This window comes from Elgaria multicarinata, chromosome 2, assembly GCF_023053635.1.
Source record: "Elgaria multicarinata webbii isolate HBS135686 ecotype San Diego chromosome 2, rElgMul1.1.pri, whole genome shotgun sequence".
Taxonomy (NCBI): Eukaryota; Metazoa; Chordata; class Lepidosauria; order Squamata; family Anguidae; genus Elgaria; species Elgaria multicarinata.
Genome location: NC_086172.1, coordinates 82,437,669 through 82,456,629, shown reverse-complemented (window position 1 = coordinate 82,456,629; position 18,961 = coordinate 82,437,669).

Here is an 18,961-nt window from a genome sequence, read left to right as displayed (position 1 = left end):
CTTCCACTTCCTATATGTATCCCTTTTTGTTTTCAGGTCATCTCTAAGCTTTTTGTGGAGCCACATTGGTTTCCTCTGTTGTCTTCTATCTTTTCTCCTTGTTGGAATTGTTTGTAACTGTGCCTTTAAAATTTCATTTTTTAAATACTCCCACCCATCCTGCACTCCGTTTCTCATTAGGCTGCCTTGCCACAGGACCTTACTTATTATAGTTCTGTGTTTATTAAAATCAGCTTTCCTAAAATCCAGAGTACGTGTATGGCTATGCTCGACTTTTGTCTCCTTCATAATCAAGAATTCAAGTATGACATGGTCACTTTCCCCCAGAGTTCCCGTAACTGCCACTTTATCCACTAAATCATCCCTATTGGTCAATAACAAGTCAAGGATTGCCGATCCTCTAGTTCCTTCCACCACTTTCTGTAGGAGAAAGTTATCACCCATACATGTCAGGAATTTCTTGGAAGGGCCGCTTTTGGCAGTAATGGTCTCCCAACAGATATCAGGGTAATTGAAGTCCCCCATCACTAGTACATCACACTTCCTTGAAACACTGGCAATTTGTTTCTCAAAAGTTTCGTCCTCGTCTTCTCCTCGATTGGGTGGTCGGTAGTAGACTCCGATTATCATATTCTTTTTATTCCTAGCCCCATTTATTTTAATCCAGACTCTCTCGACGGGGCTCCCAGTCTCATCTGCCTGTATTTCTGTGCAGGGATAGGTATTTTTAACATATAGTGCAACTCCACCTCCCTTTCTATTTCTTCTGTTCTTTTTGAACAAGTTATATCCTTCAATTGCTATATTCCAGTCATGGGAGTCATCCCACCAAGTTTCAGTTATACCTATCAAGTCGTATTTTCCTTCATGTAATAAGAGTTCAAGTTCATTCATTAGAAAACATTTTCTAAAATGTACATCCATGAATCTTATACCCAAAACATTACTTCACACCAGAGAAATGGTTAAGGGACCTAGTTTTTGCTACAACCTAGCACCTTCCAGTTGCTGTAGACTTAGATTCACAGAATCATAGAATTCAATGCCCCTCAGTAGTTGCAGTAGTCCAGGGCATGTAGTCCTCTTCATCCTCATCTTCATTTTATCCTCACAACGACCCTGTGAGGTAGTGTAGGCTGAGGGAAAGCCGGGAAGGGGGGGGCATAAGGAATTACATTTATATACCGCCCCATAGCCTGGATGTATTTATTTAATCAAATTTTATTAAGGCAACCCAGCATGGGTTTTAGCCAGATACAAGAATCATGATATAAAAACATTACAGCATTGTATTAAACATCAAATATTGAACTTTTACATATAAAACATCATATATAGTGCTGGGATTTTTACCAGCAATCTTAGTTATCAGGGGACACCAAGTCTTTCCTAATTTTTGCCGCTTTCACTGCAAAGCAATCCAGGTTTAACAAGATGGATTTCGCAGTGTTTGTAAATAAGTAGCCAATTTTATCCAGATCTGTATAATGAGTAATTGAGGCCAGAGATCTCACTAGATCTTTATCCCTAGGGGTGTTGTATAATTTACAGTATAGAACATAATGAACTGTATCCTCTACTGCTTGGTCACCACAAATACATAAACATTGTTCTCTGGGGATGTTTTTGAATCTCCCCTCTCTAAAGTTGGATGTCATTGTCTGGAATCGCAGGCTACTAAGTGCCTTGCGAAGGCCAGGGATGGTAATTTCTGTCAGATATTTTTCTTCCCTATGGGTCAATTTTATGAGACGAAAGCTATCAGAAAATCTAGAGACTTTAATTGCAGCCATGTCTGGCTGCTGGGGAAAAGCTGCTCCTGGGTGCTGGGCTGCTGTGGCTTGAGGGACCTGGTGGAGCTGAGTGCTTGTCTGCCCTGCCCCCTGCAGGTATTAAAGACTTCTGGCTGCTGGGGAAAAGCTGCTCCTGGGTGCTGGGCTGCTGTGGCTTGAGGGACCTGGTGGAGCTGAGTGCTTGTCTGCCCCGCCCCCTGCAGGTATTAAAGACTTCTGGCTGCTGGGGAAAAGCTGCTCCTGGGTGCTGGGCTGCTGTGGCTTGAGGGACCTGGTGGAGCTGAGTGCTTGTCTGCCCCGCCCCCTGCAGGTATTAAAGACTTCTGGCTGCTGGGGAAAAGCTGCTCCTGGGTGCTGGGTTGCTGTGGCTTGAGGGACCTGGTGGAGCTGAGTGCTTGTCTGCCCCGCCCCCTGCAGGTATTAAAGACTTCTGGCTGCTGGGGAAAAGCTGCTCCTGGGTGCTGGGCTGCTGTGGCTTGAGGGACCTGGTGGAGCTGAGTGCTTATCTGCCCCGCCCCCTGCAGGTATTAAAGACTTCTGACTGCTGGGGAAAAGCTGCTCCTGGGTGCTGGGCTGCTGTGGCTTGAGGGACCTGGTTGTTGGAGTCCTGAAGTAGGACTGGTTTTTGTGATTTCCATATTTTTGTACAAGCCTGCAAAACCTGGAAGAAACTGAAGACTCAGCATCAGTCAATCAGCTTAAAGGTCAAGTTTGCAGGTGGACTTTATTGAATTATTGGGATGATGCAAAAGTCTAATTGTCTTGCCATTGCCAATTAGTGGTTTCATCATTTGTTCAGGGAAGTGTATATAAAGAGAGTTTTGGAGCTTTGTAACCAGATTAAAATATTCTCTCTCTGCTGCTGTGAGCCCTGCTGTAACGTGTATGACCAAGTGTGTGAGTATGTTGGTGTAAATTTGTATTGCCATAAACTGTGTTGTTTTCTATCAGTAAAATACTTTATTTTTGTACCAAACAAAATAGACTCTGTCTTAAAGTTAATTTGGTCTTTGCTGACTTTCATAGTTAAGAACCGCTGCTATTCTGCTAATTCACTGGTATAGTGAATAAAGGGTTTATAAATAATATACACCCTCAAGAGGTTATGGGCCCAGTAACAGTCTGGACATAATTCTAGTTCTTAACAGAGAAACAGTAGGACCTGATAAGACAGAGAGCCGTGCGTTGACTAATTGCCCTGGAGCGTTGCTTTTTCTAAAGAACGTTGGGATTTAGACAAAGGAAGAGGCTTTTTTGTAAAGCTTTTTGTCTTGCAAAGTCACATGGTGTCTGATAGAAGGCTATTTTTGAATTTGAAAAGGGATTCTGAGGTTGTTAAGCCGGTCAGTTCCCAAAAAGGAAATTCAAATAACACAAGGGTTGAAAAAACAACCAATTAGCAGTTATGGCACTTCAAATAGGAATGAATACACAAATGGAACAACTCACAGACACAAATTATATTACTTGGTCATTTAAGATTGAAATGAGTTTAAGAAACCAAGGGCTGTGGGAAGTGGTTACAGACCCACCCGATGAAGATTTAAGTGCAGCTGATTTGAGAGAGTGGAATCGAAATGCAGAGAAAGCAAAAGCCCACATAATCCTCTGTATGAGGAATGATCAGCTATTCTATGTTAATAGAGAGGATGCTGTTCATGTGATCTGGACAAAATTGCGTGAAGTATATGTAAGAGATACAGCAGGTTCTCGAATAAATTTAACACGCAGAATGTATAGGACGATGCTAAAAGAATCTGGAGATATTGGCAAACATTTACAGGAACTGAGAGAAATATTCCAAAGTTTAGCATCGGCTGGCTTGACTCTTTCAGACGAAATGAGGTCTTATATTATTTTGTCTAGCTTACCAACGTCTTGGGACGTGTTGGTGACTACCCTAGAGGGAGTGACCGTCCGTGATTTAACCCTGAATTATGTGTGCGGAAAATTATTAGAAGAACAACAGAAAAGACATTCCAAGAGAGAAGCCGTGAGCTCAAACGGCAAGGCAGACTCATTTCAACAATGGTCTGGTTCTGAAGGGGTTAAGACCGGGATTGTGAAAAAGGAGGAGACTGAATCTGCTTATTCAGTTTCTAAAAAGCACAAGCCACAAAAAACAATTGTTTGCTGGAAATGTGGCAAAATTGGACATAAGAAGATGGACTGTAGAGTGAGATTACAACCTGAGAAAGTTTCTGAGCATCGCAATACATTTAGATCTGACTGGTCCTTTCCCAGAGAGTTATGGGAAAGCTAAATATGCCCTGGTCATTTTAGATGACAAAACACGTTATTCATGGGTATATTTGTTAAAGCAAAAGTCTCAGTGTCTAGCCAAAGTAAAGGAATGGGTTAAAAAGGTGGAGAGATCTTTGCAAAGGCAAATACAGAACTTCTGTTCGGATCGGGGGGGGGGCGAGTTTAGAAGTCTAGAGTTTGCTGATTTTTGCAGAAAGCATGGGATTTCTCATAAGTTTACAGATCCCATGGCGTCTTGGCAAGCTGGGAATGTGGAGCGGCGGATTGGCGTGCTGAAAACAAAAATGGAATGCTTAATGAAGGATGCCAAAGCAGAACCCAAGCTTTGGGGTGAAGCTTTTATGGCTGCAAACTATCTGTGCAACAGAACGTGGTCTTCAGCCATTAACAATATTCCTTTTTTCTTAATTTTTGGCAAAAATCCTAGTTTAAAACACATCAGAATCTGGGGATCCTATGCAATTGTGAATATTCCTTTAGCTCAAAGGAGACAGCTAGGACCCAGGGGAGTCAAAATGATGTTTGTTGGTTATGAAAATGGTAGTTGGAGGTTTTTGCACAAAGGAGGAAGAATTGTTGTCTCAAAATCTGCTTCCTTTGCTGAGCAGAATTGGGAATCGGTACATGATAATCGGTCAATTTTACTAGATTTAGATTCTTCTAGCAGGCAAAGACCTGTAGCAACTCAGACCGAGCCAGAAGACAGAGAGCAACAAGAGGAGGAGGAGGAGGAGGTGCAAATCCCCCGCAGGTCTCAAAGACAAAACAAAGGCGTGCCTCCCCATAGGCTTGGAATACATGCTTGTAACATGAGCTGTGAGCCTAATTCTTAGTCTTCGAGTCAACGAGGTTTTTGGAGAAGAAGTTTTTTGCCTCCGGGACAGAAGTCTTTAACTTGCCACTGAGGAGAAGTTATTAACAGCAAGCCGCTTGTAAACAGAGTTTCTTAGAAACTAGTCGCCAAGGAATTTAGTCAGGATAGGGAGGGACTTTAACGTCATTTTCTCTACTGTGAAATCATATGCTTTACTCTTTGTGCTTAATCTATGTAGTAAAACAAATTCAGCCTGGAGTGTCTAAGGGAATCTTAAGGTATCTCGAACCTTGGAGCGCTGGAGAAATTTTTCTGCAGAGGTCAGATGAGAATTTTTGTACTATTTGGATTCAAATTGGCATTGGCTGTGCAAATGATAGAAAAGCAACGTTGGAATGTTGATGATTGGAAGTAAGCCAAAATCATGGAAGTTCCAAGAAGCAAGAGTTGTGTGGCGAATTACAAAAAGGCTAAGTATGGTGCTGGTGAGTGGTAAAGTTACTTGACTGATCCAGCAATAAAGGACTTTAAGGTCCCAGTGGTGAAGCCAGTGACTGTTAAAGTTTAAAACACATAGTCTACTGTGAGTCCCAGAATAATTTGGCAGACGTCTTTACAAAACCGTTAGGAGCCATCAAACATTGGGAGATTTGTGAAACGTTAGGTTTCAGGCAGGGCTAAAAATGTGATTAACTGTACAAATGTTGTAACGTGGTGAAATAGTGGAAAACCCAAAAAGAAGGGGTGTTGGAGTCCTGAATTAGGACTGGTTTTTGTGATTTCCATATTTTTGTACAAGCCTGCAAAACCTGGAAGAAACTGAAGACTCAGCATCAGTCAATCAGCTTAAAGGTCAAGTTTGCAGGTGGACTTTATTGAATTATTGGGATGATGCAAAAGTCTAATTGTCTTGCCATTGCCAATTAGTGGTTTCATCATTTGTTCAGGGAAGTGCATATAAAGAGAGTTTTGGAGCTTTGTAACCAGATTAAAATATTCTCTCTCTGCTGCTGTGAGCCCTGCTGTAACGTGTATGGCCAAGTGTGTGAGTATGTTGGTGTAAATTTGTATTGCCATAAACTGTGTTATTTTCTATCAGTAAAATACTTTATTTTTGTACCAAACAAAATAGACTCTGTCTTAAAGTTAATTTGGTCTTTGCTGACTTTCATAGTTAAGAACCGCTGCTATTCTGCTAATTCACTGGTATAGTGAATAAAGGGTTTATAAATAATATACACCCTCAAGACTGGTGGAGCTGAGTGCTTGTCTGCCCCGCCCCCTGCAGGTATTAAAGACTTCTGGCTGCTGGGGAAAAGCTGCTCCTGGGTGCTGGGTTGCTGTGGCTTGAGGGACCTGGTGGAGCTGAGTGCTTGTCTGCCCCGCCCCCTGCAGGTATTAAAGACTTCTGGCTGCTGGGGAAAAGCTGCTCCTGGGTGCTGGGCTGCTGTGGCTTGAGGGACCTGGTGGAGCTGAGTGCTTGTCTGCCCCGCCCCCTGCAGGTATTAAAGACTTCTGGCTGCTGGGGAAAAGCTGCTCCTGGGTGCTGGGCTGCTGTGGCTTGAGGGACCTGGTGGAGCTGAGTGCTTGTCTGCCCCGCCCCTTGCAGGTATTAAAGACTTCTGGCTGCTGGGGAAAAGCTGCTCCTGGGTGCTGGGCTGCTGTGGCTTGAGGGACCTGGTGGAGCTGAGTGCTTGTCTGCCCCGCCCCCTGCAGGTATTAAAGACTTCTGGCTGCTGGGGAAAAGCTGCTCCTGGGTGCTGGGCTGCTGTGGCTTGAGGGACCTGGTGGAGCTGAGTGCTTGTCTGCCCCGCCCCCTGCAGGTATTAAAGACTTCTGGCTGCTGGGGAAAAGCTGCTCCTGGGTGCTGGGTTGCTGTGACTTGAGGGACCTGGTGGAGCTGAGTGCTTGTCTGCCCCGCCCCTTGCAGGTATTAAAGACTTCTGGCTGCTGGGGAAAAGCTGCTCCTGGGTGCTGGGCTGCTGTGGCTTGAGGGACCTGGTGGAGCCGAGTGCTTGTCTGCCCCGCCCCCTGCAGGTATTAAAGACTTCTGGCTGCTGGGGAAAAGCTGCTCCTGGGTGCTGGGCTGCTGTGACTTGAGGGACCTGGTGGAGCTGAGTGCTTGTCTGCCCCGCCCCCTGCAGGTATTAAAGACTTCTGGCTGCTGGGGAAAAGCTGCTCCTGGGTGCTGGGCTGCTGTGGCTTGAGGGACCTGGTGGAGCTGAGTGCTTGTCTGCCCCGCCCCTTGCAGGTATTAAAGACTTCTGGCTGCTGGGGAAAAGCTGCTCCTGGGTGCTGGGCTGCTGTGGCTTGAGGGACCTGGTGGACCTGAGTGCTTGTCTGCCCCGCCCCCTGCAGGTATTAAAGACTTCTGGCTGCTGGGGAAAAGCTGCTCCTGGGTGCCGACCCATTAGTCTGCTAGATGTGGCCTCCAAACTATATACTAAGCAACTCTTAATAAAAGTTGAAGATTGGGTTGCTCAAAATAACATCATAGGAGATGAACAAGCCGGCTTTTGTCATGGCAAATCGACAATAGACCAGTGTTTCATTCTAAACCATCTTAGAGAGAAATACTCTGGGCACCCAAAAAAATATCTATATGCCACATTTGTAGACCAAACCTCAGCTTTTGATAGGATTAATAGGGATAGATTATGGTACAAGTTATGGGTGTATTTATTTATTATATTGATATACCACCCCATAGCCAAAGCTCTGCAATAAATACCTAAATGTGTTGTTAACAATGATTTCCAGTTATCGACATAACAAGAAAATATGAGCAAGGAAGCAACATTTGGTGATGCCTTTCATCTGGAACTTATGTGATATGTGGGTTATCAAGCAGTTATATGAAAAATGCTAGATACTCTGATCCTTGGTTTAAGTGGATTCTTTAATGTCAATATAGTAAAAATTATAAATTTTAGTGTAATTTTTTAAATAATTACACTATAGTGTCATAATTTAATTTTTTTAAAATATTGTAAATTGGGATTTTTTTTTTTAAATTATCCCCTGTGTGGGTTCTTTGATGTCTACTCAAGGTCCCGCTACAGCTGAAGCTTTCCCCACATCCCATACATTTATATGGCTTTACACAAAACCATTACACAAAACCATGAAATTCAATAAACAAAAAAACTATGGTTTACAAAACAACGTTAAAGGCTCTACAGTTTTCAACCAAACTCCAAAAAGCAGGGAAATTGAGAGTTAAGGCTCACAGGCCTATAACGCCACATCCTCCCTAAGGAGGAAGAAAATGCCAGTGAAATTCTCATTCTCCCAAAGCAGATATAAACCATGAGGACAGGATGGAGAATAGGATATGCAGAAGTGACTGCGGGGTTGTGGAAAACTAATGACGAACAACTTAGGGCCACTTACTTCTCTTTATTTATTTATTTATTTATTACATTTCTATACTGCCCAATAGCTGGAGGTCTCTGGGTGGTTTAGAGCAGCACTTCCCCAACCTGGTGCCCTCCAAAGGTGTTGGACTACAACTCCCATCATTGCATGTCAGTATGTCCCATGGACAGGAATGCTGCGACTTGTACTCTCAAACATGTAGAGAGGTGACTGTGGGGTTCTGGAAAACTGATTGGGGAATGCTGTTCTAGAGCAAGGGCAGGCAAAATGTAGCTCTCTAGATGTTTTGGCACTCAACTCATAAAAGTCTCTGTCAGTATGGACAGTGATCAAGAATGCTGCGAATGCTGTGATGAGATTAGTTTGCAATCCTATATCACTTGGGGGGAAGCCCTAGTAAACTCAGTGGCACCGGCTTCTGAGAAGATATGTATAGGATCCAAGTATAAACCATCCTTCTCCAGCCTAGTACTCTCCAGATGTGCTGCACTGCAACTCCCATGTTATGGTGAGGACAAAATCATTTTCATCAATAGTTTTTAAAATAATCCTTCCTTACACATGAATCTATTAGGTGGTAGCTCTGCCTTAAGAAAATTCTCATTTCGACACCTGATAGCTATATGGCCATCATTTCCACACTTAAAACAAAAATATGTTTTTCCTCCTCTTCCCTGAGGTGTAGCAGGTTGTGCAGGTTTAGGCCCCTGAAAATCTCTCCTTTGGGTTCCCTTTTGGACTTTGAGACCACTGCTTCTTTCCACACTTTGGAATACAGCCACTGGTTCATCCAGTTCAGCAGGGGGTTCATTTGCCCTGGTTGGAAATGATACTGCTGATGGAGAGGATGCCGATCGGGTGGGTCCCTTTCTCCTACAAGCTGCTTTAATAGCCTGTTTTTCTTCTTCCTCTCGAATTTCCTTCATCAGCTGGGAAAATGTTGGAGGCTTTTCTTGTTGCTCCCTCATGCGGATATTTACTAATAACAGTTCATCACAGAGGGTCCCTTTCAGTACTTGAGCAACTCTTTCCTTATCCATCTGTCCTGGGGTCAGTCCACCCTTTCGGACTAGTTGCTGTCGTATTTTCTCTAATCGCTGCACATATACAGACAGCTTCTCCCCTTCCTTCTGCATAGTAGTGTGAAATCTACACAAAAGGTCCTTAGCACTCTCCATACTCCCAAATGTATACTCCAGGGCATCTAAACATGTCTGTACATCAACCCGTGGGTCAGTTGTCATCAAGCTGTGTACAACATCCAAAGCAGGCCCTCTCAAGCTCTCCGTTAAACGCCTTCTCCTCTCAGCCTCTGATACCTGCCAATCTTGCATCATTACTTTAACATGCCGGATCCAGGCTCCATATTCTTCCTCCCCAGGCCCTGGAGGGTTTCTGCCAGAAAAGATCCTCAGCCTTCTGTAGGGAGTAGCTTCAGGATGAGGCTGCAAAACTTTCCCCAACATCTTCCCCACAGCTTCTATCACAGCAATGGTGGAGGCAGTGGCTTCTGTAGCAGTTGTTAGCATAGGCGGCTGTAACAGTCCTTCCACATCAGAAATGCTCTTCCCCTCACGTTCTAGGAAATCCTTAAGTTTCTTGAGAAATTCCACATCTTGGTTGGGGGGGGAAGTCCTGTAGATTACAAGCTTCCATTCTCCATAGCTAGTAGAAATCGTGTGGGGAATCTCTAATGTTCCCACTGCCACTTGCACTTCAACTAAGGCAGCATAAGCCTTGTCTTCTCGCCTATAGAAGAGCCCTCGCACCTGGCACTGACTCAGAGCTTCAACATCACACACTTTTTCTTTAATAACATCCTCATCACAACCCTCAGTTATTTGGGTGACCAATATTTCTTTTAAGGGATCAATAACCCCCCACCTAACCCCCCACTGGGTGGCGTGTACTCATTTCTCTACTGCTTTACACCTGTATTTGGTAAGGATATAGAACAGCGTTCCCTATCCCGCTGTCCCAGCTTTCCTGACCATGGGACATACTGACTTGCAATGATGGGAGTTGTAGTCCAACACCTTTGGAGGGCACCAGGTTGGGGAAGGGCTGCTCTAAACCGCCCAGAGAGCTCCGGCTATTGGGCAGTATAGAAATATAATAAATAAATAAACAAAAAAGAGAAGTAGGTGGCCCTAAGTTATTCGTCATCAGTTTTCCACAACCCCACAGTCACCTCTGCATATCCTATTCTCCATCCTGTCCTCATGGTTTATATCTGCTTTGGGAGAATGAGAATTTCACTGGCACTTTCTTCCTCCTTAGGGAGGATGTGGCGTTATAGGCCTGTGAGCCTTAACTCTCAATTTCCCTGCTTTTTGGAGTTTGGTTGAAAACTGTAGAGCCTTTAACGTTGTTTTGTAAACCGTAGGTTTTTTGTTTATTGAATTGGATTGTGGCTTCCCATGACATAATCAGGCAGGGAGAAAGTGTGCCTTCATGCCTTTTACCCATGTCTTTCTGAACAAGCTGGCAGAAGAGAAAAGAAGCCTCCAGGCATGCAGCTTGGCCCCAGAAGTTGCAGACTCCAAGAATCCCAGTGTGGCTTTAGTCTCATTGCAGAGCTGACAACATGTAGATGGCTTTAATGGCTGACAAACAGGAAGTCAGGGGGGACAGTGAATCCAAAATAAAATACGGGTCAAGTCGATACTCCGCCCAGAAAAGCTGGGGGCAATTAAAATAATAAAGGCTTCTACTCCCTTATTATTATCCTAACTCATTGAAATTCAGAGGGCTGCTTCTTAAGTCTGCATAATTAAGCCTTTCCTTGATCATGTTCTAGTGGAAGTACATAAGCTTGTATACAACCTCAGCAAAACAGAGGTGGAAGAATGAGGCAAGCAACTTCTTCAACATTCTAGGTTGTTGATTTCATTTTTACCATTATTTCTGCAGCACAGATTAATACAGGTTGCAAGTTACTTACCCAGACACTCCAACTGTCTCTATGAGCTTTTCTACATGAGGCTTTTATTGTGCGCTCGTCATTCCTCACTCACAGCTGTTTACTGGTGACCCTCCAGTTTCACTTCTGTTTTTTAACAGCACTTTTGTGAGGGGGGGGGGAGGGGAGAGTAGGTTGGACCAGGGAAATGCAGTATTCTTTTTCCATCCCGAAAAAAGCGCAACTCCCTACTTGTGTAATTGTGTTATTCCACCATACCACAGCGCCACCTAGAGATTATGTAAGAGATAGTACAGAAAGGCAGGAAAGCCAATACTCTTTGCATAGAGATTAGTGCTGTGCCAAAAATTTCACTTCTTCCATTTTCAGCATTTTGTCGGGGGGGGGGGCAAAATGAAAACTCTGGCAAATGAGGCTGGAAAAGTCAGAATTTTGAGTAACTTGCTCCTTGGGGAAGAGGCGCAGAGCGGTAAAGCAGCAGTTTCTGCAGTTGAAACTCTCCGCACGGCCTGAGTTCGATCCCAGAGGAAGCTGGTTCTCAGGCAGCTGGCTCGGGTCAACTCAGCCTTCCATCCTTCCGAGGTCGGTAAAATGAGTACCCAGTTAGCTGGGGGGAAAGGTAATAACGGCCGGGGAAGGCAACGGCAAACCACCCCGCTAAAATAGAAGGTTCTTCAGTCACCTCCCAAACTTGTGCAGAAACCCTGTCCCCTTCACCAGAAAATTCTCCAAAAATCTCTCCTCCTTGCAAAAGAGGCCGGGGGGGGGGGGGGGAAGAGAGAGAGAATCCTATTTTGCAGAGAGAGAGAAAATTCCTGAAAATAGGAGGCAGGTTTTGGCATAGCACTAGTAGAGATCAAATCCTGCTTGTGCAACAAAACCACAAGTAGACAGAGTAAGCTAACAACCACATCTAGAAGGGCTGTCCAGATCAAGATATTCCCTATTCCTATTTTGTCTTCTGGACAGGTTTTGGGAGTATTTTTTGTTGAAGTACTTTCATTGTGAGTTGTTCTTCAAGTTTGTGCTCCTCCCCAAGTTTCAAGGAAGTACATCTAGAATGGTGTAGATCTTATTTCCTGAATGGCCATGTGTCAAAGGGCTGGATGCCCATCTGTTAGGGGTTCTGTAGCCATGTCCTGCATCGCAGAGCCTGCACTATGCAGGGGGCTGGACTAGATGATCTCCAAAGTATCTTCCAATGCTATGATTCTATGATCTTTTGGCCTGAGGGAAGACAATAGTAAGAAAAGTATCAGAGCACTATGGGAACTGCCAGTTCAAGAAGAGGACTGAGAATTATTGTTTTTTATTCCCAATGCATCTTCCAGCCTGGGAGACAAGAACTCACCCCCACCCCCACAACCCAATTAGGACAATAACCTTTGCCATTTCTAGGGGGACCTGGACCCCAGAATTACCCAAGTATCTCATGTTAAAATACGACATGCACAATTCTTCCACAGTTATGGCACTGGTGATAGATAAAGATTGATTTTTTTTCAGGCTGGTATCTTTAATTTAGGGGTGGGTTAAAGATGCAATAAATAAAGTAAAATCTATATAAGAATATGGTAGTGTAGGCCTTATTACTTGAGGTCTTCCAGACCAATTTTGCTCACATTTGTTTTAAATTGAAGCTTGAGCAGTGTAGACATGCAGAAAAAAATTGAAAGTTCCAACAAGTTCAAACTTTGAGCAATTAATTTCCTCCATGTCAAATAGGCAGGGCAGCCCCTGTGATGATGGACAGACGTGCTCTGCCAGTTTGGCACAAAGGCAGGCCTTTTTTATATATATATATAGTTTTTATTTGTTTTCTACACTATATAAACATACATAAAACATTACAATAGTAATAATAATAACAAAAGAAAAACATCAAACAACTGCTACATACATATTGAATAAATATTGAGTACATATATGTTGAATAACTATTACCTATACATTATCATACTACAACATAATCATTCTTAACATAAAAGTGCACCCCCCACCTCGGGATCATTCCTGAGTCCAAAATCTAATTGTTTCCTCTGCGGTTTCCCACTTCCCTTAATAAACACAAATATTAGGAACTGTTTCCAGATTCCTTCAAACTCATTTATTTTAGTTACGCCTTTTCTCCACTTAATATTACATGTCAATTTATCATTAATGGCTATATCCCATACTTCTTTGTACCATTCTTCAATAGAATATTCCCCTTGAATCTTCCAGTTCCTAGCTACCATCAATCGCGCTGCAACCAGCAAACTCGATATCAGCTCTATAGTTCCTTTTCCACACTTTATACCTTCAAATAGTGACAGCAATGCAATCTTTGGTGTTTGTTCTATTTTCATTCCCACTATTTCTTCAATTTCTGAAAACACCATCTTCCATAATCTTTGTACATATTTGCATTGCCACCACATATGTAAATACGTTCCTTTTTCCCCACAACCTCTCCAACAATTTGCTGAATGCTGATCATTTATCTTATTCAATCTAATCGGGGTTAGGTACCACCTCCATAAAATTTTACAATAATTCTCCTTTATTCTCACTGATAAACTTCTCAACACTCTTTGTTTCCATAGTCCCTCCCAGCTCTGTCGCCCTATTTGTACCTTCAAATCTGACTCCCATACCATTTTCTCTGGGTTCTCTCTAAACTCCTTCTCTAACAATAATTTATATATTTCACTCATTAACCCTTTTAAAACTATACTACCTCCTTTCCCTTTTTCCTTATTTACTATTAACTCTTCAAACTTCGTCATCTTTCTACAAACTCTATTATCTTTAATCCACTTTTTATTCCATTGTTCTAATTGCCCATATTCTAACCAAGATAATTTTTTCTCCTTTAACAATTTTTCCATATCCTCTCTTGTTTTTATATCTCTTAACCAATCCTTTAATTTCATTTTACTTTTCTCTTTTAATATTTTACATAATCTACCCTTCAGATCCTCTGGGAAATTCTTTAACATTATTATCGGTGCTAAGGGAGAGTTGCTCGGAAGCAGCTTCCCTTTAAATTTACTCCAAATTTCCCATTGAGTCCTCAGGAGTGGATTATCTATACTTCCAACCCACTTTCTCCCTCCATCTTTAAAAAAAACATTGTCCAAATTCATCTCTACGTTACTTATAGTTTTTTCTTCCATCCAGTATAAATCTCCTACTCCTATAATTGCTTCTACAATATGTCTTAATCTATTTGCTACGTAGTATAATTTTATATTTGGGAGACCCAATCCACCCTTTTTTTGGCTTAGATACCAATTATTTTTATTCACTCTTGCTCTCTTTTCTCCGTTACAATATTTATTAATAATAATTTGCCAACTTTTTATCTCCGTTTCTGATATTTTTATTGGTAACATCCTAAACACAAAATTAATTTTAGCTAATATCTTCATTTTTATTAAGGCTATTCTTCCGAACCAAGATAAATTTAATCTTTTATATTTCTCCAATTTCTCTAATACCTCTTTCTTTAACCTCGTTAAATTTCCCTTTTCAAGATTCTCTAAATTTTTTGTAATTTTAATTCCCAAATATTTAATCTCCTCCTTAACTTTCATTTCTATTCCCTTATGTTCCCAATCCTTTTCCTCCTTCTTAATATAATTAAACAACATCATCTCTGATTTAGACCAATTTATTTTTAACCCTGTAATTTCTTCAAATTCCCTCAACTGATATTTAATTCTTTCTAATTTTCTTATTGGGTTCTTAATGGTCAATAAAGTATCATCCGCAAACATGTTTAACTTTATTTCCCTTACCTCTCCAATTCCTTCTAATTCTTCATCCTCCCTTAGTGCCTTCGCCAAAACTTCCATAACCATTACAAACAGGACCGGCGAGAGCGGACATCCTTGTCTTGTTCCTCTGGCTAGTCGTATCTTTTCAGTGAGTCCGTCATTTACCACCACTACAGCTGTATTTTGGGAATATAACTGTTCTATTACGCTTTTAAATTTATTTCCAAATCCCAATTTATCTACAATAATCTTTAATGCCTGCCAGCTCACACAATCAAAAGCTTTAAAAATATCCAGTGCCAAAATTCCTGCCTTAATATTTGATTTTTTTATTACATTTATTACATTTAAAACTCTTCCTGCACAAAGGCAGGCCTTAGGCTGGGGAAAATATTAGAAAGAGCAGATCAACAGTGGGAAATATTTGGAACAATGCTAATGAATAAACTGACTTGGTATAGAAAGGGAGAATTCAGTTAACTTTTGAAATTGGTTCATATTATTATTATTATCATCATCATCATCATCATCATCATTTATATACCGCCCCATAGCTGAAGCTCTCTGGGTAGTCAGTGAACATTAAAACCAAATATACAAAATTTAAAACCATAAAAAACATAAAATACAAACAAAAACAGACAATATCCATTTAAAACAGCAGTTCTGGGGTCCGTTAAAAAACTCAGCATTTGCTGTTAAATGCCGTTAAATGCCTGGGAGAAGAGAAAAGTCTTGACCTGGCACCGAAAAGATAACAACGTTGGCGCCAGGCAAGCCTCATTGGGGAGATCATTCTATGATTGAGGGGCGACCACTGAAAAGGCCCTCTCCCTGGATGCCATTCTCCGAGCTTCCCTCGGAACAGGCACCCGGAGGAGGACCTTAGATGTTGAGCATAGTGTATGGGTAGGTTCATGTCGGGAGAGGCGTTCCATCAGGTATTGTGGTCCCAAGCCGTGTAAGGCTTTATAGGTTAAGACCAGCACCTTGAATTGGGCTCGGAAACATACAGGCAGCCAATGCAAGAGGGCCAGAGTCAGTCTTATATGCTTGAACCTTCTGGTTCTGGTTATCAATCTGGCCGCTGCATTTTGCACAAGCTGCAGCTTCCGAACCATCTTCAAAGGCAGCCCCACATAGAGCACATTGCAGTAATCTAATTTGGAGGTTACCAGAGCATAGACAACTGAAGCCAGGTTATCCCTGTCCAGAAAGGGGCATAGCTGGGCCACCCACTGAAGCTGGTAGAAGGTACTTGGTGCCACTGCAGTCACCTGAGCCTCAAGTGACAGAGATGGTTCTAGGAGAACCCCCAAGCTACGAACCTGCTCCTTCAGGAGGAGTGCAACCCCACCAGAACTGGTTGAACACCGATTGTCCAGTCAGAAGAACCACCCGCTAACAGCATCTCAGTCTTGTCTGGATTAGCCCTCATCCAGTCCATTGTCGCAGTCAGGCACTCGTTCAGCACATCCACAGCCTCACCTGTTGAAGATGAAAAAGAGAAATAGAGCTGTGTGTCATCAGTGTACTGATGACAACGCACTACAAAACTCCAAATGACCAGACCCAACGATTTCATGTTCAAAACTGGAACGCCTCCCTACTCCCTCTCTTTAATGTTGGAATGAAGAAAATATTAAACTGGAAGTTTGGTCTCTTATTCAAATTTTGTTTTTATGAGCATATGATTTTGCAATTCTTTACTATGACTGGCTGGCACATAATAACAACCCAGAGTACGGGTTGAGTATGGGCTGTTGTGGAATCATGGGCTGTTGTTATGTGTGAATCCTGCACAATGGTTTAATATTGTGAGAGGCCACCAGTGAGGGAGGAAGCAGCAGCCAGGCACCTCTCCACCGTGCCTGGCTCCAGCTCCAGCTGAGAGCCCCCTCCCTCCTGCTACCAACTGTCTCTGGAGAGGCCACCAGTGAGGGAGGAAGCAGCAGCCAGGCACCTCTCCACCGTGCCTGGGTCCAGCTCCAGCTGAGAGCCCCCCCCCTCCTGCTGTCACCTGTAACTGCTGAACTTTCCAACTAAGATTGTAGTGCCTGAATTTGCTTTCCTTTTCCCCCTCCTCCTCCTCCCTCCCAATCCCCTTTCCTTTTGTGTCATGTCTTTTAGATTGTAAGCCTATGGGCAGGGACTGTCAAGAAATACTTTTGTAAGCCGCCGTGAGAGCCTTTTTTGGCTGAATGGCGGCATAAAAATCCTTAAATAAAATAAATAAATAAATAAATATGGGTTATTATGAACAGCTCAAGAGTTCACAACCCAACCACGAATCATGGGTTCTCTTCCTGGGTTGTTTGTGGCTTACCACCTATAGTTATGCCATAATACAAGTTTTGCATGTAACGATTCAACAACAAAAAACAATTCTCAAACAATACTCTGGGTTCTCATTACATGCAAACCAGGCCTATGTATATGGGATTTGGTGGTGGTGGTGGTGGTGGTGGCTGTATTTTCCTTCAGCTTTGCACTATGTCTTTTGTTTTAAAATGTATATACTTCCACTTTTAAAAAAGTTTAGAAGTTCTTTAAAAAGTGGGATAAAGTCTCTAGACAGATTATCCCTCTATATAGATTGCACTCATCCAGGCACAGCCCCTTGGTTCTCTGCCTCTGCACATGCTGACAAAGAATGGATCACTATGTACACAAGTGATCCATGTCGACTCTGGGAGCCTGGGTGCATTGCTTCACAATTTTCTAATGCAGGGAACTGTAGAGGGAGAACTTTCACATTTGCTATTACTTGTTTTTCAGTTGCTCCTCATATTTTATTTATTTACAGGATTTATCTATTGTGGTGAAGAAAAAAGAATAAAAATACAAATTAAAATATTTAAAATTAAAGTATGTCAATAAACTCGTAACTGGTTAGTTAAGTAAGCTTGTTTAAATAAAAATGACTCCAGCAGTGCAAAAAAACCCAAGAGTCAGCACATGCCTAGCCGCCACGGACAGGAAGCTCCACACAGAGAAAACCAGTACAAGGGAAGCCTCCAAGTAGACTCTATATCTCCCAAAATACTCAACTAGAAAAATACCTTGATTGGTTGGTTGTAATTTGTAAAGATAATTATAACCCAAACTCCTAAGCACAGCAACAAAATAAAGAAGAATCAAGGAAATTTGGGGAGACAAACTAGTTTTGGAGGTAGTGTGACAGAATCAGCTTCATCTGTGGGGCGTATCCTCATCCCACCAACATACACAAGCTTAGCAGGACTGCCAAAATCTGCAAAACCTATTTCATAGAATCATAGAATATTAGAGCTGGAAGCGGCCTATAAGGCCATCGAGACCAACCCCCTGCTCAATGCAGGAATCCACCTCAAAGCATACCTGACTGGTGGCTGTCCAGAGAAGAGCAATAGCTCAGGACAAAATAAGCCTACCAGAGAATACTGTTATTGGGTAGCATAAATATTGGGTATTAATCATAAAATGAGTAGCGTTCTGCAAGCAAATGCGGCTCTTCCACACTTGCTGGGATGATGGGAGAAGATGGAAGAAGGCATAGTGCTGTCATTTTTCCTGAGTAAGCCCCACTGAACTGAAACTGACTAGTGGGAGATTCAAGACAGATAAAAGGAAGTACTTCTTCAGATAGCACATAGCTAAACTAAGGAACTCACTTCAACAAGAGGTAGTGATGGTGTCAATTCAGATGGCTTTAAAACAGGATTGGGCAAATTCATGGAGGAGAAGGCTATCAATAACTACTAATCCTGATGGTTATATGCTACCTCCAATATCAAAAGCAGTATGCCTATGTACACCTGTTGCTGGTGCGGTTATACTGATGTCCAGCATGTGGGATTCCCATACGTAAATGATTTGGCCACTGTGTGAAAAGAATGCTGGACTAGATGGACCCTTGGTTTGATCCAGCAGGGCTCTCCTTATGTTCTTATGACATGCAAAGCTAATCTTTTAGCAAAGAGAGCAAGAGACATGCAGGGGATGGGACGTCTGAGGAGACATACATTAGATTACACATTTGCTGTTT